We start from the raw sequence: 22884 nt of genomic DNA, 5'->3' as shown, positions 1-22884 counted from the left end.
TAGAATCCCTATGACACTTATGACATCGCGATCATTTCAATGGCGTGGTAGACGATCGTGCCTACTGGCGTGTACCAAATCGCGCGCGTCGCAGAGACGAGCAACACGACGCGACGCGTCGGCGAGCAGCGATGCTTCTCAGATCTGTCCGCTCCAGATCGCTCGCGCGCAGACTCCGCCGAGAGCAAATGATCCTTTCAGCAAGCAGTTCTGGAGCGAACGGCGCGGAATGCAGTCTTCGAAGAAGGAAATTGACGAGAAAAAACAAAACAAGAAAAAAAAAGGAAAAAGAGGAAGTCAAGGCTGGATATTTCTGTCGCTGCTTGGCTCGTGCGCGAACACGCGTGACAGTCTGCGTTTTCCAGCAGTCTTATTTAGTTTATCCGAAGACCGCGGTGAACTGCACTGCAGTCGATCCGATTATTTCCGCTCGCTGAACTAAATTTGCTAAAGATCGATGGAGCGTGAGTATCGACGCTCGCGTGAAGAATATGCGCAATTAAAGCATTAAGTGCCATGTCGTGACGGTATCGCGTTTTTCCAGTCGCTCTAGGAACAAGAGTTTCATAAGTTTGTACAAATAATTTTTCTCGTTCGTTCTCCGTCAATAAATAAAAACTTCGACATTCAAAAATAGCATTTACATAATGATATATAAGCTGTCTTCCGAAATGCGCTGACAATACTGACAGTACTGCTGCTGAAATCAGCGTTCCGAAATAGATTGTGTAAAAACAAAAATAAAAATCAAATCGTTGCAATGAACAGAACATTTGTGAGAAAAGTAATTCAATTTAAATGGATATGATGAATGCGTAACATTCATTATCAAGCATGCTATATAATCCACATTACAAATTAATTAACCAACAGCCACGAGATTGCATCTAGATATTTGTAAGCTCACAAAGAAATATTTTCTCTTGTATCTATAATATCACTGGGGCACAATTTACAATGCCATGTCGTTGCATCCCGGTGCAGCGCGGCGGATTGCGGTTGCAGTCACATACGTTCTGAAAATATCGCGGCCCGCTATTTTGTGCGCGCAACCGCGTCTAAAAAGCCGCCTGCTGGATCGTATGGCAAATCCGTCAGTTCGCCAAAATAATCTCGTATTTTTCGAATCTTACGACTCTTACGAGCGAGTGTCCTTTTACGCGGAGCGCTTTTCGTTTTTTCATCTCGGCACAACATGAAATCCCTTTTATCCCTGCAAGCTAATTGCGTTCATCGTTTTACCCTTCTACGGTCTTTCGTCTCGCAAATAAGTAGCAAGCGAATCAATTAATCACTATGCTGCGAAGAACTATAGGAATAACGTATTAAAATCGTTGCCTGACAATTGTGAATTATTTCTCATTATTAGCAATTATTAATTATTACCATTATTGAGATAACACGCTCCAAGAAATATAATGTTTGTTTATGATAATTGTAATTAATATTTAAGATTTAAAAAATATAGCATTTATAGAAAATATTTTTGAGAAAGTAAATTAATGCATAAAACTTCGCTCTTGATTAAGTATTATTATTTTGATATATTAATTATTAAAATATTTTTTATTTATGATATTACGGCAAGGAATATAATTCAGTGTCTTCTTTCAGCACACGCGCGTTAATGTTACATGACAAATTATATCAGTGACTTTGTTTTTTAAACTCGACCTGGATAGATTTCCACGAAGTTTCACTCATTGCCAGCATAACAGACGATCATTGTTGCGTAACCGCAGTGGCGGTTATTCTCAGCTGTCGATATCTGTGTATACAACTCGGAAGAAACGATTGATGCGACCGACGTTAAAATGATATGATGAATAAATATTTCCATATTGAGATCAAGAATGATCGATTGTTCCGTAGCCGCCGCCGCGCGCAGCTTGCAGCGAGCATTGAACTGGATACGCGCTTATCGTGGAGCGTCGCGACGTTTCGTCGTCTGTACTTTTATTCTTTCTCCCAGACGCGACAAGCCCCCTCGCGCGAAAAGCCGCCGTAACATTTTATGGTACATAAAACGATTGCTTTATGTCACCGAGCCCCGTTGGACGGGCTTCGGTCTTTTATTAAACTATGTCAGGGTGTTTTACGGTCATCGAGCACTCTGGTCATCATAAACCATAAACGCCAAGCTCGCGCTGCCGCCTTTATAGAACGTCCAATTCATCTACGGTTGGTCGACGTTGATCCCGGCCGTATTATAGGAACTGCTTTCTACGCTACTTTTTTATTAGCAGTGGCTGTGTGCTGTCAAGGACCCTCAACTGACGCGTGTGCCATAAATTACATATGCCGTGTCATAAATGACTACATAAAAAATAAAGCGGCCCGGAGAGAAGAAATAAACTAAGATACTAGTATGCAAATATGTTGTATCAATTGAATGCGTTACGTATTGGGTCATCCCATAAGTAATATGATTTTTGTAGATATTTTTGAAATAAAACAAAAAATTGGACATTTTAATTTTACTCCAAAATATATTTTCTATTATTATTTACAACTTCTTCCCATCTTAATTTTAAATTTTTAATCCCCTGGCGATAAAAGTCTTTCGGTTTTGAGCTAAGAATAAATTAAGCTCCTTTTTATACCGCATTATTTATAGGATGACTCAAGAGTCGTCAATAAAAACGTACGACAACAAATTAAGTGTGATGGTACACCGTCAAAATAATTCCAAGTCTAGATAAACTTTTTCGAAAATCGTTTTACACTTTTACATTGTAAAGAACGCGCTAATTTTCGTCGTATTTCACAAGTTGCTTTATTGAAGCAGAAGAGTCAGTCGTCGAGAGGAAAATGTCATCTGCGCGGATAAGTAAGCTGCAGGATCTACGCCTTCGCTTCTTCGAGGCTTCCACGAGATAGAACGGCGAAGACGCAAGGGTATCGGGATACCCAGGATACCCTTGATTCGCCATTAGGACGAAAAGGAGCAAAGAGACTGGGGATTTATCACGCGCTTATGTAAGCGACGCGACTGGACCGAGACGTCGCGCGGCAAATCCACGGCGAAATATGCGCGGAGGAAAAGCACAACCTTCGCGAATGCGAAGTCAGCTCTTCGCGACGTAGAGGCTTGGGCCGGTTTCGCTGTCGGTCCAGACGTGCATGCGGGCCCCGTACATACGATCGGTACGCACGCATAGGCATGTTTCTCGGGTCCGATCGCGTGATCGTGAGTGCCCTCTCCTACGCGTGTATGCTGCATATACGTGTGCATCCAGAAATGCGCCGGAGGAGCGCGTACCGGCTATCTCGCGATTATTTATCAAGAATTTTCCAATATTGACGTCTCGTGTTGTTTTGGCTACTATTCGCGAACGAAACGTGAAAGATGACTTGTAAAGAGAAAAATATAGGGGCGTGATACCTATTACAATTTTTATCAATCAAAAAATGAATATAAAAATAGAACAAATTTACTGTAAAAAGTAAAACATACATGCAGTTCTACGATATGATAGAAATCATGTTATCCAGCGCGATACGCGTGATATAACACTCTCTCTAAACAAACGAGATTTCAGTTTATAAAATTTCTAATCATACGTCGTATATACTCCTATCTTTCTTCCAAATAAAAGAAGCCTCAAGATTTATCGCAATCGCGATATCCCTGGCTCAAGGCCGGTTAGACCGTAATGAAGAATTGTCCCGTCGGGTTTTTTTTTCTTTTTAAGCAATAAACAACGACGTAGCACACGCAGGCGAAGGAACACCTTGTACGTCGAGGAGATACGCACGTGTGTTGGCCCGAGAGCCGTACAAACTGGCCACTTCGCGTGCGTCGATCGCGGCGTAGGATGTTGCACGTACGTGTACGCGTACGTGCACGTTTGTTTGCCCGTGGAGAGCGGTGGCTAGGTCACGGTCAGGGCGATGCCCTCATCTTCCCTTGGGGAGAAAGAGAGGTGGCCGCCGTTTGCGATGCTCTAAAGCTGCATCTCGCGGGCCACGCGACCGACGACGAATCGCGCGTACGTGTGCGACGTACGAGGTCCTCTTCCTCCTCCTCCTCTTTCCTCCCCGAGATATCGCGCGTGCTTTATATCGCGATCGGATTCGCTGAGAACTCAATTAGAGCGCGAGAGATAAATCTTCGTGGTCGTGATGGTTCGCAGGTAGCTCGCGATGGAAGAGAGGAGGCAAGTGCGATGCTGCCGATTTTTTTCGGAGAAACGAGATTTCGACAGATCTATGAACGTCAACTCTGAAAAATCTCCAATTGAGTTCACGAGTTATTTATAAATGTCTATTCGTTTTCATTAATTTCGCGAAGACTCGTTATCGTATAAGGTACACGTTATTGAACGTCAACTTGTATTTTTCTCGAAGCTGAATAAGCTGAAGAGTCTTCATGGTGCAATCCCGCACAGGCAAGCTTGCACATTGAAACACAGTGATAGAAAGCAAGCAGCGTATCGCTCGTTGAAATCGGAATATATTTATGAATCATCCTCTTGAAATTATTTCATCCGGTTTTCGAAGTTTCTTTGATCGCGTTGCAAAGTAACTGCCTGCAGGCGCAAAGTGATCCTATATGTGTAACGCGATGTTTTCTCATGATGTGAAGAGAAAAGACAAGAGGAAAGACTTGTATACGTTGTATACAATGCCTCGTCAGTGCCGTTATACGTCGTAGCACATGCACCGTAGCAGAAACCGATCGCTAAAGGAGCTAATCACAAGCAGGAGGAAGTTGAGAGAGAGAGAGAAAGAGAGAGAGCAGAGACGTTAAATGAAAGCACGAACCTCGGCGTCATCGCCGTCGTCCGCGTCGGAAGAGACAGGGTTATCATGCAGTTGCGAGCTGCATCGCCTTTCGGTGTGCAATAAACGTCCGCTGTATAAATATGCGCGGCGCAGCAGCGAGGCGCTATCTCGTCAGAGAGAGGAGGGTCTTTTTACGTCGTCCGAATACCCGGGGCGCGTGATACGCGTTCACGACGTTGCATTCGTTGGGTGCACTTGAACCAGGAAATTGTCTGCATCCTTGGCGCGCGACGAGCAATAAATAGACGTTCCCCGGCCGCTGGTACGCGCAAAGATTAATCGGACGCGGTCGCAGCGTTCGCATCGAGAGAGAATCGCGAGATCTTCGCGGGATCCCGAACTTCGGGCCGAGAAATGCGAAATTGACACGATTACGCATTGATCTCCTTCGCAAAAAAAAAGAAAGAAAGAAAAATACGTGTTTTTCTTTCCAGGAGGAAATGCGAAGCACTTGCAACTCGACAAGTTTAATAAGAATGTTCAGGGAAACCTACTTTGTGCTCGTGAACGAAACGTATGCGTACAAGACCCAGTGATGCATAAAATCATAGAGATTGAGAAGAGAAATAAGATTAAAATTGACTAATTAGATTCATATTGTAATCAATAGAATATTCATTTAGCCAATTATCTATCAGTATGCTGTAAGTTAACCGGTTTCAGTCGTGAATATGGAGTCGAATATTCCTTACTGAAAATTGTTTAATTTGTTTAGGCACAGTCATACAAGACGAAAATCTCGAGATTTAACAATTCTTTTTATTAATTATTAAAAATAATCTTAAATGCTCTTTAAAATCTCCTTGACACTTATTGTTAGCTTTTATATAATATAATAGCACTTTAAGCATGAAATTTACATATTCTTTGCCATCTTTCTGGAATGCATCCGGAATATTATTAGAAAACAACAAAGGGAAGGACACTTTCTTATGGTAAACCTTATACATCGGTTCGTGCTTCGACTCGTTCCGCTCTAGTTTCTATAACACGGTGAAAATATATTTCCACTCCTACTTGCCGATAAACTTTCGTGACATATTACTATGCAACAATGTTGTCAGACACGAACGTGTACTTTCAGAAAATCAACGATTATAATTATATCTATCGGACACTTGCCGCCTTATTGCAAAATATTCATAACATAGTCGTAGCAAAAACCTAATTTAAAAACCTAATAGCAGCTCAATTATTGGTTACACCTACATATTTTTATATAAAAAAAATATAATTTTATACTAAAAAAATTAAATAAATATCTGAAATGTCATATCCTGAAAAATATTTTTAATTGCTTGAAATAATGAACACTATATTTTTTGCTCTTTTTTCAGATAACAAGCTATTTAACTTTTCCTGAGACTTTTATTTTATGTTCTTTCTCGTACCGAGTATTTTAGATTTATTTCTGCTTTATTCTAAACTCTCGAGAACATTTGCAGTCTATAAATATGAAAGATCAAATCACCATAATTTTTGACGAGTTTTGCGGTTGACTCTTCGCACTCCAAGGCGAAATCAATGGTAACGTGCAATGAGCGTAATTGTATTACGCTGCAGCCTTACAACGTTCCGACACGTGATCCATATGGACGTGTGGTCGCGTACCGTACTGGAAAAAAGAGCATTCCAACGGCCTACATTTGACGTTACGTCATGCATCCGTTCTTCGTGCACAATAGTTGATGCTGAAATTACTCGGTTTAATTACGGTTTATCCAACTTACGGAGGCGATTATATCGTCTCTGTCCAATCGGCCGTGATTAGCATTTCGTGGCACGCTATAGAAATCACTCGACCGCCCGATCCTCGAACATTTTGTAACGAAAGTCCTTTCCTGGCAACGGAAATTGAAACGGTGCGCGGAATAAATTTGCACTTGTAAAACGTAGTATAAAAAGCGATCTTCTTCAGTTTTTTTTAAATTTAATTAATAAAAATCATAAAATGTTTCGCATCACGTCCCTATTTTAATAAAACATTTGTACATATTTCAATAATTATGTTATTTAATACAATTATCACTTTATATCTTTAGAGAGAACCGTTTTTATTCGTGATCCCTTTTGTTGTATATAATTCTCTTCTTACTCGAAAAACTTAATCTACTTATTTTGAAAATTGTATAGAGAGACATATATAAAAGATTAGGATAACACTTGCAACAGCTGACACTTGACTGCCAAAGGTTAAATTACTTACGAAATGCGTAATCGTCACATGTGTAAGAGAAAGAGAAAGTATATTGCGTGAAAACCGGGAATGCAGGTCTTATGAATTACGAAAGAGCGATTTTCTAAAACAAATGTACATACATCCGTATGTAAAAATTGTTTCGTGCGTTTGCATATTCCAGTTGTTATCCTTGACGAGAACTCGAGCTCGGAAAGGTTCCTTTCGAATCGAAAGAGACGAAAGAACAAAACTCAGAAACATAATCACAGTCGATATAATGTTAATTCACATGATCCACTCTCTCATTTACGATCACATGGTCACATGGCAATTAACCTTGAGACTATTAGCTTCTATAAACACGCCAGATTCGTCATAGTTAAAAGTGCAGTTTAGCTGCGGCTAATAACTAATAATTATCGATAAGCCTATTATCAGCGTAAAAGCAAATCATCGATCTCTCCCGCTTTACTTTATTTCACGGCTACTTTGTTTACACTTTCCAATTTTTCTCTCTTATCATTCCTTTTTCGATCTTTTCTCCATCGCCTATCCGACAAATCTTAATTAATTTTCTCGAACAATCATCCGTCTGTTCCGTCGTAATCGCTGCATATCCCTTATTCCGAAGCCGCGCGATCCAAAGCTAATTTCTTCTTGCATAGTTCGGAATCCCGGCGATGCTCCTGTTGAACAAGATCGCTCCCCCCCCCTTCATACTCCAGGTTTATTTTTATCCCTACTAACTCACGGGGCAACAGGAATATGAATGAAAGGAAGCGATAGGCAAGCTGCCAAAAGCGCGAGCTATTAATATAGCGATACAGGGAACGGCGAAACCGGAGCGGTTTAATCGCGAAACGCCACGCTCGAATTCTCATAACTCCGCAATTCGATCGAACGGGTGCATCTCGTCTCGATTGTCGGGAAAATATGTTAGCCGACACAGTTCAAGGTTCAGCACGTATACGAAAAAATTACGCGACACGGTGACGACATATGGCGCGCACGTGCGTGCTCTCTTTCTCTCTCCCTTTCTGTCTACGAGCAGCAGTGGCGTGTTTCCCTATAGCGTGCATTTACCCTAGACCGAAATACGAGCAAGACCGTGGAACATCACCCCCCGGTTGGCGATATATTTTTGGAATTAGTATCGCCAGCTCTCTCCCGTCCCTCCGCATCAGACAGCGAGATACGGAGAAAGTCGTAAAGATCTCCGATATTTAAACCTCTGGAGAGTCACGTTTGTCATTGTCGGATTCTCGCAAGCTCGGCGATAAGTGCTGCATATCAGATAACTCGAGATTCATTTCATATCACGTAAGTTTATCAGAGATACGTATTGAGTGAATTGTTCTGATTAAGAGATAAAAAACGTATAGCCATGTGCAATGTACATGGTGAAACTTGAGAATAATATAAATGTATTAACACTAGTTTACATTGTTTTTGCCCATGATCAAAGACTGTTTCCTATTGTTTTTGTTACCTGAATACGAATATGACAAAAAATTCCTACACATCTAGAAATGCCTCTATCGCAATTTCAAAGTTTTGCAATAAATAGTAAGCGCCAAACTTTTAGAAAAAGAAGTAACAGTAAAAAGTTAAATACAACCTTTTATGTTTGCAATAACTTTATTTATAATTCAAAAGCGATATTAAAAACGTTTTATGCCTCTTGCAAGCTGTTAGGTCTGGTTCTCTTACTATTAGAAGAGACCAGCGATAATAAATGAATCATCCCATCATGTTTTCGTCCCACCAGCCTTGATAACGAGCATCCATAGTATAGTTCTATTAATAGTCATACTTCATTTGTATTGTCAATGTGGACTAAGCTGTTTTAAATATAGGTATTTCAATTTATTCTTTAATATCACTTATTTTAATTATTTATACTTTTTTGAAAAAATATTATAATTAAATAAAATGTGGTGGATATTTTTTCCCTTTAAATATATGTTGTGTGGACCGATATCTTTAAAAGTTTATGGCATTTATTGATTGAGCAAAAACCAAATAAAAATTTGTACACTAGTGTTATTATCGCTAATTATCATTTCTAATAATTCACTCGGAATCGAAAGGCGCAAAACACGCGAATGCACATACCTCTATCTATCGCTCCTATATCACGTTCGTTTAATGACTGCGCAAGTAGATCGTAAATTTACCTCGTTTACCTTGATAATGCGGATGAGATATGAGTCTCGGTAGACGCGACAGGTACAATGTTAGAGAAACGTTTAGTATTACACGCGATTGCAAAGGTATCATTCATTATGCATGCTTGAAAGAAGCTCGCGTGTGAGGTAACCGCTAAATCTACCGTCGGAACAAGCTGAGCTTTATTTTCATTCGGCACTCCAGACATTTCTGCCGCGAAAAACTGCGTTATACGATTTATAGAGACGCTTCACGTCGCATCGTGCAAACTAACTTACGAAATGGATGCTTTATAAAAGAGAGGACAACGCCTGTAACAAGGATAATACGCGCTTCGTATTCTCGCTGTAAAACAAAGTTTTCGCTCGCAATTTTTTGTAGCGCAGTAAGCGCTGCGCAGCGCACGCCTCGCTCCTAACTCGTGTGACCCATTGTTTTTAAAAGCCGCAATAAAAACATCATAATTTTCCACGGTTACCGATCGGGTAAACGACGGGTAGACGAAGCATTCTATTTTATGCCGCTAGAAAAGACGCAGCGGGAGAGAGAGAGAGAGAGAGAGAGAGAGAGAGAGAGAGAGAGAGAGAGAGAGAGAGAGAGAGAGAGAGAGAGAGAGAGAGAGAGAGAGAGAGAGAGAGAGAGAGAGAGAGAGAGAGAGAGAGAGAGAGAAAAAGAAGAAAAGAAAGAACGGCCGCGCGGTGCATCGCGCGGAAGAGCGAAGTGCGTTCACCCCATCTTATCTATCAATGCGTTGCAGCGGCCAAACAGCCGGTCAGTTCCGCGCGAGCTCTCGACTTCCTTCTTCCTGATATCGAGCCGAATTATCGTTCACCCGCGAGTGAAAGGAAAGGCCTGAACGATTCTCGGGCGATTTCAGGCGATTCCCGAACGTTTTGTTTACCCTCCGCGAGAGACTGCCGGGGCTTCGGCCGAGCTCGCTTGCCCGTGGAAGGACGAGGACGGAAAAAACGAGTCAACGACATCCGTGAACGGCAAACGTGGCTGCAGCCTGGCTCGTAAAAGAGTTTAGTGCCGGTTGTGGGACGAGGTCGTTCCTCGGAGATGACGTACTAAAATTTACGGTGGGCGTGCGCAGCAGCCTTCTTCTGACCGGCATACTTGGATCGTACGAGCGAAGTTTCTGAAGCTGTCCTGAACGCGCGTCTCGAAGCTAGGAAATGCCTAGGAAACTCGTCTCGAAGAAGCAAGAACGAATTCGTTACATTTAAGCTAGTTCGTGCTAACTGCACTCGCGAATCGTTAGGTCCAACAGTCGGTTATGAGTCGAGACGAGTACACAAATGTGTAGGAACATTTTTACACCCGCCAGTTAATTACTTTGACACAAAGAGCTATGTTTCGCGCCTCATAAAATCATGAAAGAGTATCGTCGCGAGATAAAACCGGATTTATATTTCAACGGACGAGTCGAATGTGCTGCTCTCGATGATTTTGGATATTACAATTTGTCCGGCTAACGAGCGCACGATCGGGAGTGAGCGAATTGATCGGGATACTCCCACAGGAGCATTCCGTCCGCATCGGCGCGAAAGGAATTAATGCAATTCACGTGATTAGCAATGTCGCAATTTGTCGTCGAGGCCGGTAACGGGTCTGCCGCTCCGTAGGAGAATGTCACCGAACATTGTAATTTGCTGAAAGTGGCGCACAAGTCCGCGCGACGGCCGGCGCCGACAGTGCGACATTATGAGCAGGCACAGACGCGGATTCCAATTAAACGGAACGCTCGTTAACTGCTTATTTCATCGGGCTATCGTAAATTCCCTCCGCCCCCTCCCTCCCCGCCCTGCTGCGAACGGTTAAACGGTAAAGATGTGGCATGATATCAAAATTGGTTTTCATGCGCGGTACGTACCATGTGCACCGTTAAAAATAAGTGACTGCAACTGCAAGGCGTGCATATTTCGCGCAGATTTTTCGAACTTGCAAAGCAGAAAGTCGAAGACGAAAATAATTAATGCAAAATTTCTGTGAAAAGTAAATTTTTCAATTTTAGCTGAATTTATTTAAAAAAAATTTTTTTTGACCGATAAAATATTACATTAGTGCCATTTAGTTAATGTTGGTTGCATGTTAATTGCATAAAATAGTAAAATAATATATCGATATTCTATAAAGTGTTAAAGGGGATTGCTTATAATATATTATTACTAATTGTGTTAAAAAGAAAAAAATATGGATACGATTAAAGTTTTATTTATTCTTCTCTACCTATCCTATTTTATTGTATTTCAATCTCTGACTTTAAAGTCACAGATTGATTTAAAAAGAAGTTGTATGTGTGCGATAACTTTTTGGTGATTTTTAGACGAGCGATCAAGTTGTGCGTTTGTCTGCAAACAAAGATCGTCTTACAGATTATTTACCGTCTTAGAAAATAGGTCGAACTTTTGAAGCCATTTTACAGCGGGGTGAAACAACCCGATCGAAACCTTTCAAAGGGACGTTTCCGTGAAAACTCGAGCGTCGGCGCGAGAAACAACAAATCTTCGTCTAACTGAAGCCCGGTAACGATCCCGAGATAGGAGTACCACGATGGAATGGAATAAAGGGACTTAAAATAGCTGCGGACCCATCCGTTTTCGTCCGATGACCTATCTGAGCTTTTATAAGAATAGGCGCCGTATATTTCATGCGAGCGGCTTTGCCGCGAGACAAATGACACGTGGCACTAAGGAGAGTGCTACTCGCACGCGTTAATTTGTCAATTTTCAAGAATTGTAATTTTGAAACTCCGTAATATTTTTAAAAAGTACTTGTAACGTATTTTTTCCTAAACATGACTTAAAAAATGTAGCTTTTGTATCGTTTCAAATATACTTAATATATTTAAAAGAAATATACTTCGAAATATACAAAATCATACGTTTTTGGAGATTAACGAAATGTATCCGACGGAAGAAGAAAAACATTTCATTCAATTGCCTCATCGACGCAAACGCTTTCATCGATCGCATTCAATTCCATCGTTCTCTATCTTTCGTGCACACAAAGTCATTCGAAAGACGTTCACTTTTATCACCGTTTGCTCGAGGGAACGATTGTTGCGACCTTTCGCCTCGTTCTTTTTCCTCCAGCCTCCTTCAAAAGTTCACGCAGTCGTGTCTTTCTCTTTTACAAAATAACGTCACGCCATTTCTCGCGGTTACTGATTTTCTTGCTGTTAAGTAATGACATTGTTATAAATTAGCAGTTTGTTTGTTACAACGCGCATATTTATTTCTTTTACGACGATTATTTGTTAACGTGTATATGTGAAAAACAACTAGAAACACGCGACGCAGACATTAATATTAATATTAGTTATTTAACTCTAGAACTGCGAAAGAAACATTTTACTAAAAGAACAAATAACATTTTTCGTTTCTTGAAAAAAAAAAAGAGAATGAAATATCGGCGAAGAGATGCGTTTACGAGGCCGATGCTCCCTTGGGACCCGGTTACACAATCCTGCCATAATCCTGCGCCAGAACTGAACTGAATGAATCTCGACGTCTCTGTCCGTTCTTTTTCCTATTTGTAAACAGGAAGTACAAAACTTCCCTGCGCGTCCAAGTGCAAAGCCTAGCCGTGCGCGCGCGTCCTATCTCACGCATCGTATCGTCGTAATTTGCAATTTATATCATGGATTTACATATTAAGCTAATCGAGCCCGATGTTCGGCGACGAGATTACCGTTAACCGGTCTTCGATCGGCCGGGCTTTCCGCGCTGGAATGCAACCATCGTTTAATCGCCCATCGCTCGGTCCTCCCCTTCCATCGCTAATAAATTTTCATAGGTCGTTCGAGTGACTCTTTATCGCGGGGAAATTGCCTCGTAAGGGTCTCCACCGCCGTCGCCGGGATCGGGATCGAGATCGGCGTCATTTATAAAACCGCGCGGGGGGACCATTAGAGGATCGCTCGTGAGATGCGATCTCTCGCGTTCGCTGGGAGCAACACGCGCGGCGATCGCGTTATCCGCGCGAAAGATCTCGCGGACGACGCGACGGACGGAGCGGCTGCTGCCCTTTCCACGGCTTTCTGCGGACTTGCCTCGATGCCCACGAGCGTCCACGCGACGGTATCCACCTGTATGTGTGCGCGCGCGATAGTTTCCTTTAGAGATAATTACTTATGTGCGCCGGATAGTGGTGAATCTCAAGGAGCTTGAAGACTTGGAATTTGAAAACTGGTTTTAAGATTCCTTCTTCTCTTCCCCTCTCTTCTCCTCCCCCTCTTTCTCTCTCTAAAGTAGCTAAAATCAAAGTTTTAGTTTTTTAAAAGCCTTTTTAACTGCCATGTTTTTCGTGTTTGCTGCGTTCAGTGTATCCGAAATACACTCCTCCCTCGTTAGGATGGATCAGAATAGAAAATTCTCCGACAGTTGCACACCGGATATCCGGATATGGTCGCAAGAAAGATGCCACTTCAGAGATCTCATCATCCAGACTGATCTAGACGTTCCGATACGTCAGCCCGGGAATTATCAGCGTCTCGCTATTAACGCCTTGTCATCCTCGCAAATAGAGATCGACCGCGGGTTTCGCGAGACGTAACGAGCCGCGTTCCCACTTGCCGTCGCCGCCGCCCCGCTTGGAACATCAGTGTACATACATACATCGTAAAATGCGCCGAATGAACGAGGAAACAGGAAGAATCTACGCCCCGTGCGAACGAACGTTTGAGAGATGCAGCGCCCGCGATTGCATCGGGTTCTCTCTCCCCGTGCCCGCCGAGTGCAACCGGAATAAAAGGTGGGTTCGCTGGAAAGCATCGAAGCCGGTACCGGCGCTACATATATATACATACATATATATATATATATATATATATATATATATATGTGTGTGTGTGTGTGTGTGTGTGTGTGTGTGTGTGTGTGTGTGTGTGTGTAGCGCCGGTATACGAACGTACGTACGTACGTACGTATTCCCGCGGCAAGGGTAGAAAGTGAACGTAATCGTGGAGCGTACGAGAGAGGAGTGGCGTTCCTCCATTCGAGAGGAAACGCAAGGACGTGGCACCGGCACGAGCGAATTCTTTCGTCCCCGCGGTTAATACACACACGACGCGTACCCAGAGAGAGACACACACGCACACACGCACATGTACACGTGGGCCTTTTATCTACGTGCTAGTGGTTACACCGGCTCGCGGCTCTCCGCTCCGTGACGATTACGCCAAGTTATTTTATATCCCAGCATCCAGCTCGCCTCGAACTCCTCCTACCATTTTGCCTTTTACGATTTGTACTCGCGTGCTCGTACGCGTATTCGTACTCGCGCGTATTAATTATCCCGCTGCCAGTTATTTATACGTTTACATCGTGTAACACGGTATCGTAGGAGCGGTGGAGTTATGCGACATCGAGAGTTATCGCTAGTCGCAGCGCGTCGTCGATGAACTATGTTTCGAGAGATCTTTATCATACATGCGAAACGATCTCTTGTCTTTTTGCTTCGAACTAAAACGAATCGGGAATATGGAAGAAGCTCAGAGAAGGAAGAGTCTATATGTAAGAAAAGAGATCGTATCAATTAATTAATGTTGAGACATTAAATATCAGAAAATGTTCGTTTCTCTCCCATCTATCACTTTCAGAATATTTGCATCTTTAAATTGGGAGTAATTATAGCTCGGAAATTATTTCGCGGACGATCGAAGCAACTTTTTCATTCGCAATACTATTTTTTTCCCCTTGGAATAACCCAAGAGGAAAGTGTTACCCAGCGCTCTCCGACATTTCAGAAATCGAGGCGGAAACTCAGGATGAGTGGCCAAGGCACACTCGCTCCTTCTCCTCTTTTGCAAAGTTGCCTATGCTTTACAGCCTTCCTTTCGCCGTTAAGATCAGAGAACTCGCGATTTCCATCGTCGGGCGTTACACAACGACCTTGTGCCGGTAGCATATAGCCACGTTGTTGTCCGGGAACGCCGACGTTCGTCGCCGTTTTACCCGCGGCACATTATCGCAATGCTTCGCCGAGGAAATAGTTTTCCGTGGTTAGCGCTGCCGTTTAAAGGCTTAAGACGCGCCTCCATAGGTATAAGCAACGTGGGTGTGCGGCGATGGTGCCGTATTATTAGTAATTTAATGGCAACATTGAAGACGGAATTGCATGGCGCACGATCAGTTTCACCGATAAGCGAGAACGCTATTAATTAATCCGATTCTAATAATCATATAAAGAAACGCCATGCAATTAACGTGTCGCAACACTCGTAATCAAATATAAATGGCATTGTGCGATTGTTTGTCTCATGAATAAATAATTCTGCTGGCTATAACTTATATGAATAAATCGTGAACGAGTAATATGTTCAGGTATACGTCATCGCGCAAGTATATGTTAATCGACCTATACGTTAACATGACGATTTTAATCATCGCGTAAACTTCAGGAGCGGGATATCAAAAAGCGGCTAAGCAAATGATAATAATCGTAATTAAATTCTCAACGACGCGAAGGGGGAGTAAGGGAGATCAATTTCACGCAGCTGTTACACCCAGCAATATCTGACACTATCCGCAATCCTAATAAAACGAACTTTATTAGTGCTGTACCCCAACGCAAACACGTAATACTTGGCTGCACGTGCGAACGCGTCTATCTGCCAAGAAGTCGCTTGCAGCAGCCTTCCCCGCTGTTTTATTTCTATGCTTATGGTTTACGATTAATTTCATAACGTTGTCTTGCGGCATTGCAACTCTATGAAATATGTATGCACGCATATACATAATATCTGTATATATTACACGCGCGCCCGCGCGCGCGCGCGCAAAAGCGTATTTTCTCGGTGATTATCGAGTAATTAATCCTACTTTAGTACCACACCTACTTTACAATCACATAGATACCCGCTGTAGAGTTCCCTGAACCGCATTCGTTTCTTTTGTGCTGCTGCTACGGTTGTAATCATTACCTGTCAATCAATAAATAGGTAGACTAAGTAACATGCCTATTAAATGATATGCTTGTCAATAGGAAGTTGAGTTCAGTTGTAATTTCCATATAAATAGCATTTAGAAACACAAGTTTCATACAAATCTGACTCTTTATTATGGCAAAACCACAGAAGTAGGAAATAAATTCACGTCTTTTTATTTTATTTAAAAAAATCACATCAGAGTTTTTGTGTGCATTTTATGCTATTGCAAAAGTTTCTTTTTTTTTATTTGACGCGTATGAGAATCGCCTGCGATTCACTGGATGTTGCTCTGAATGGAAATGAAAGTCTAGTGTGAAGATACTGCAAAGTAAAAATTATCACTACAATGTGATTGTGGGATAAGATACTTTGTCTTACTGCGCGCGGAAATAAAATACGCTGTTGCCCAACACGTTGCCATTTAAATCGCCACGTAAGAACACAGAGCCAAAAATACCTTGATAATCTTGAGAATGTCTGGGTCGATGCCAGTTCAGTCCGCAAAGGATACTTAGCTAATAATATGAAATCTTTCCGATCACCATGACGCATTCGAAAGGATTTCATTTAAAAGAAAAAAAGAAAATGTACCGGAAGAAACGCACAATTACATTGTGCAACAGTTTATGCAAGCTTCACACATCAGTTGATTTTTCTTATTTCCGATCAGAACCTGATCAAAGATCCGTTTAAATTTTTATCGCGAGACGCATAATTACGCAGCAATGTGAACTCCGATAGTGCAGCAAAAATAGCGTTTGAATCAGCAGGCTGTCAGTTGGTCGACAGCTCGGACAAGAAAGAAGAAACAGAGCCAGAGATGAAAAGAAACATTTTATTACGGATCCTCTTCTCTTTAATCTTCCCTTCTAAATATACACGGTATTCGGTAACGGGCGAATACAGATAGCGGGAAACCTATAGTGCGTCTCTAAACCGTTTGGATAAACCTCGCGGGCATTATGAGCGAGCCGGATTCTCCTTAGTAAGAATCTGGCTTGGACGTCATCCTTTCTTTTCTCGGGTCGCCAGGAATTATTTCAGTAACGTCCTGTATAAACAGCCGATGATAAATCTCTCCTGTTAGATTCCCGAGAAATAACGATGCACGATTAGAGAGCATGCGAACCAGGCGAGACGGGGGTATATCCCTTCTCTCGCTCTATCATCGGCGAACGGCGCTTAGTAACCGGCTACCGGATTTTTGCCCGACGTCGTCGGCATCGGATGCATCGTCCTTCGGGGAATCATATGGAATCCATAGTTTACCGTATACGCGCGCATGTTCCATGACGACGCGACGCGACGCGACGCGACGGGACGCGACGCGCGACACAGCCTACGGCGGAATGTTACCCTGGCCAGTGTCCAGTATCCAAGGTCCAGTTCTTCCTTGAGAGCGTCGAGTAGCCTTTCCTTAAACCGCGCTTCTCGGAAGATCTACCTGGAAACCGTTACGATAATACGGGCAGCGGCTCGATGCCGCTCGTCCAGACGGATGCGAAACGTTTTGTGTCGAGTGGATCGTTTCGCGACCGTTTCACGGCCATTTTCCGTGCGACCGAGAGAAATTCTTCGGCGGCTCTCGACGGAGGTCGACTCGAGGGAAACGTCCTCCGGAATTTTTCCTCGAGAAATGCCGTGCGACTCTGCATCGCCGCGAGATAAAACCGCTTCGAGTCAAGTGCAATTAAACGTGTATATCGATGGAACAATTAGCGACGGACGATAAATGTCATTAAGTACGGGCTTATATCTCGTCAAAATGCAATAATAAATAATGAAGATTTACAGTATATTTCATTGATGCCGATACAAAGAAATTCATTTATCAATTAATTTCAACCGCTCAGATAAACATTCTTGAATTCCTCTTGACGATATAACTACAATATAATTACAAAGTCTGATATCTGATTATTGTAAGATAATTAGTAAATCATTTTAAACTTCGTTTAAATGGTTTACCCGGTTTACAAATATTTTGGAAGTTATTAGAGATATATTGAAAAATTCTTTTATGCAAACATACAAAAGATTAACGATTAAATGAGTAAACCGTTTGAACGAAGTTTAAAATGATTTAGGCCCAGTTTAATCGTTAATCTTTTGCATGTTTGCATAAAAGAACATTTCAATATATCTCTAATAACTTCCAAGATGTCCGTCCGTTACATTTTTCGCGTCGGCATCGAAGTGCACAAGTCACTCCCGTTGCTTATATTTAAAAATTGATAAAATAGAAAACGGGAGACTCGAGTGTTTAGCGGTGCAGGCATCACGCACGTTGCGTGCTGCACGATGCACCTGTTGTCTAAATCCGCGACTAATCGTTCTCTTCCGTTCATGGAGGCTGCTCAGCAAAGCAAGATGCTCAGGTATCGCCATATTCAAACCTTAGATATCATCCCCATGAAACAAATTTTTCTGATATTGCCGCTTCTATACGTCCTTTTTATATTTTGTTTGCTAGTTTTAATGTTTAGCTTTCATACTTAAACATACTCTACAATTTTGTATTTAAAATTATGTTGCATATATGTAGCAATATAGAATAATCATTGAAAAAAGTAGAAAAATTGTATATTTAAATTTCTCTATCTTTCTCTCATTTGTTTCTATTAAAATAAATATTATAAAACTGTATCTTAAAATAATTTTAATATCAAGAGACACGGTAGTGTCTCGCGCCAAGTACACGCGGAGCGAGACCGACCGTGACTCTTTTACGCGACGCGACGGGTTGCGAGTACTCGAGATGTTGAGATCTGTATCTTAAAATAATTTTAATATATAGTTATACCAGAGAAGTAATGATGCAAACTGCAGTATATTTTGTATATTTTGCCTTGGCTAAATAAGTTATTTATAGGCAGAAATAATTACCGCTTATATCAACACATGTTACTGGTATCCTTTTTTCCCCAATCATGTCAATGATTATTATTTTTACAACCGTTTACATAGAAATGTAAACAGATTTCTAAAAAAGGAAAAGAAAAAAAGAAGAAAAGTGGAAGGTAAGAGAACAAGCAGTAAAAGAGAAGAAAAAGAGTTGCGAATAGTTTGGTTCGAGTCGTGCAGATTTAATTACTACGCACAAAGAAGGAAATCTACATTAAAACTCGTTTTGTGGGGGATGTCCGGGTCCGGGATCTCGTTTCACGATTCTCGGGTGACGAAAAAGTCGAGTACGGAATATCATATGCGCACGAGAATATCCATGAACGGAAACACTATACTGGACAGATTGTTTGCACATATATATAGATGCGTATTTTATTCACGTGGTTCGTGTGGCACAAATGTGAATAAAAGCCCCTTTCTCTACTCTACATGATATTTACTTAAAAGTCAATTTCATTTTGTCTTTTTCTTAATTCTCTGGATAATTTTACATCAAAGTCCATTGGAATACTTGCGATATATTCTTCAATGACGGGAGTTATAAAATCATTGAAAAAATACGATACCTAGTATATATAATTTTAATAGTCCTCGTAAAATCGCGAGAAAAATGAAAATTATATTGAACCGTATTGCGATAATGCATTTAACGATTTTAATTAATTGTAACAAATTCAATTATGATTATTGTAATTTGTTCGCATTGATTTGATATAACGCAGACATTAAAATCTGAAAGATGCAAGAGATAAGTATCTAAGATGCGAACACTGTAGCTCTCTAAAACAATTATTTTAACGAACGGAAGTGAGGCTAAGCCGCCTACTAGTAAAGAGAGTCAGCGCGCGTGATTCTCATTAATTAGGGCTCCTTAATTTACTCCTTATTCGCGCGAAGATTAGGTCGCTCGTGCAGTGGATTTGTTGATAGCGAACTTCCTTATCTGAGGAAAGCGGAGGAAACTCGACGGTCTCCAGAACGTGTTCACGTCGTCGCCTTAATTGAGGCTTAACAGTCGACTCGACGAATCGTCCGCGGATTTAAAGATCGCCATCCGGCGCGCCCTGAAACTCGTGGGGTTAATTAGGTAAATTACCGTGGCGTGGTGACGACTAACCACGCCGATTAGATCGCTGATCTTATTTTATAATAAGCGAAAGTTAACGCCACTCTCCCTCTCTCTTTTCCTCGAGATCGAATTAATTACTCTCGCCTTTGTGAGAACTGATGTGATTCACGTTCGAAATCGTCGTGTTGTTTTTCTTGAAATTAATACGAGGCGAAGAATTCAATTTATAAAGTTAAGTCCATTGATATTATCGTTTAAGTTATTTGCAACGATGAGACTCTCTTGTGCTATTTTTCCATTGTTTTATAATGTTGCAACACAAATTCCATTGTATATGTAATTTTCTGAAAAATCTTGCATATATATGCGTTTGATTTAATAGAAAGTGCTAATACAGAAACAATATAACAAAAAAATGCTTTTCTACAAGAAATAAGAATAAAATTTCTGCTGCAAAACATTTTCAGCAAGAAATATCAAAGTACTCTCAAGTTTTACTTCTCTTGTACATAAAGAGTAGTAAAATTTAGATATGTGTTAATCCCAGAATGTACAGTCTCACAGACCAGAATATGCAAATTCAAGATAAAAATAATATCGAAAAATGTGATCGCTATACTGCGTTATTAAGGTAATTTTACCTGAGAATGCGAGGAAGAATGCGAAAAAACCCGCAAGGCGCAGGCAACAAAGTAGAAATATAATAGAAATATCGCAGGATATGCTCACTTTACGCATTGACATAATAACGGTTCTGAATCAAACACGGGATTACATTATGCTCTTGGCGTGTCGTAATCGATCGCGCGAAAATGGCAGATACGTACGTACGTACGTCGTGCGCCGCGCCGTGCGAATCCGACGCGGGTAATCTCCTTCCGTGGAACGAGGAAACGTTTCTCGAGGCGTGGCATCGTGGCCATAACGTAACGTAAGCGCTTTCTGGCTGCAGGTAAAGCGCGCATTTACCTCGCGTTATACAACGGCGCGATATATCCAACATACACGGTTCACCCGCAGAATAGAGGCCTCTTACCGCCGCCTGTTACCTCGGATTCTACGGGGTTACTTGGCCTATTGCTGATGTAACAGCTGTCGACGCCCGCAACACATTCCACTGGGAAAACGCTCGCCAGATCTTGCTCGCTAAATCCTAAGTCTCGCCGCCAAGTCAATACGTCAAGATTCGCTGACAGAGCGAGCGAGTTAAGATTTTTTTCTATGAGATAAGATATGACGTCTTTCCATAAGATATGACATCTATATGACATCCCCCTATATGAGATAAGATATGACATTTTTATAAGAACATTTCCCGATAGGTATGCGCGACTCGTGCGTTTGGAGCGCGATATTGAGAAAAAATGGCATCAGGAGATTCTACCGTGTCGTTGTCTTCGTCAACTTCTATCATCGGAAGTCCACGAGACACGAGCGACAGGATCTAAGACCCCCGGTCTCGATGTTAAACGACGCGTGGACAATAGACGATTTTTATGCGCATTATCATCATTATCATATATTCTCGTGCTAATGTCGGGCAGAACCGGAGCGGCGAAACCTAAGGCGTGCGCTGATATCGATCGGTATGTATGTTAATTCGCTATTTAGGAGAGTGATTTAACGCGCGACCAAGTTCTCAACGCGTCCCGATAGATAACCGCGTTATGTAAAATACGGGAGATAAAATTGCACTTATCTCTGGCACCCGGAGAGCAAGGATACCGGTATTACTCGAAGTGCTGAGTCTATGTTACGCACCGCAACGGCGGCAGGAAGTAAATCCGATGTAAATCGAAACGGTCTATCGCGTTCGCGAACGTTGCCTTCAGTTTTGTCAAACGGTTGCAATATATAAAATAAACGCAAGTTGATGCCAATTTTTATGTGCATATATCGCAAAGGAATGCGAGTCACGATTGAAGCGATTAAAAAAACAAAAATAAAATAAAAATGAACATAATGCTATAATAAATGAAGAACACAATAAGAAGCATATTGCAGTTCTGTCTTATACGTGACTGGGATTCATCTTCGTATGCAAAACGTGATTTTCCGATATAGATGCTAATAGGACAATCGTGAAAAAGACAAAATGCATGACAATCGAGGTAGACAATGAGAAATGATTATCGGGCGGACGCGCCGAGTTTCGAGTTACGTGCAACAAAGGCGAATTACAATCCAAATGCGGCCGTCCTTGCTACTGCTCAAGCGCGGCGCAACAATTGCGGGGACACGAGTTGCAATAATGGTGCATGCGCGTGGCACTCCCGATCTGTGCTCTGCGTGTTTCCCGCACGATGCATGATGCATAACGTACGTATGTGTACATAATGCAGCGTACAAAGCAGAGGGCGGACGGAGAAGATAGAACGAAGCTGCACACTGTATATTCCATTATCCCCGGGCTTATACACTTACGCGGAACGAGATTAATTCTCGGCGCGGATCCCTTCTATCTGGCGTCGCGCGGGGCCGCGTGTCTACCGTCTCAAGAAGGAGAGAAAGGAACCCGCTCTTTTTCACCAGCCTTCACCTTAGACGACGACGACGACAACGACGGCGGCGACGACGATCGTCGCAACCGAAGCGAGAACTCGTTATGCCGTCGCATTAAATCTCGAATGATTTATGCGTGCGCAAAATGATCGCGCGATCGTACTACGGGCACCTGTATGTGCGTACGTACGACATAATACCCGCGTCGAGAATGAAAAGGATCGTCCTTGGGGAGGGAAAGGCAAGGGAAGTTCGACGCCATTCGATCGCGTTTCTGAAAACGTCGATCTGCGATGCGTTTCAATCAGGCGCCAGCAACTGTCGGCTTATTAAAGA

The 22884-nt window shown here is 42.0% G+C and overlaps 1 protein-coding gene across 3 annotated transcripts in view; it reads right to left on the bottom strand.

Moving 5' to 3' along the window:
• Smash (smallish) overlaps positions 1–22884 on the bottom strand; it is a 57052-nt gene that overhangs the window by 16575 nt on the left and 17593 nt on the right. The window lies entirely within an intron of this gene.

Source organism: Temnothorax nylanderi, unplaced genomic scaffold (assembly GCF_030848795.1).
Source record: "Temnothorax nylanderi isolate EJ_2023f unplaced genomic scaffold, tnyl_v1.0 TNYL_tig0089_pilon, whole genome shotgun sequence".
NCBI lineage: Eukaryota > Metazoa > Arthropoda > Insecta > Hymenoptera > Formicidae > Temnothorax > Temnothorax nylanderi.
Note: the sequence above shows the minus strand (reverse complement) of the source record. Positions and strands in the feature narration are given on the sequence as shown.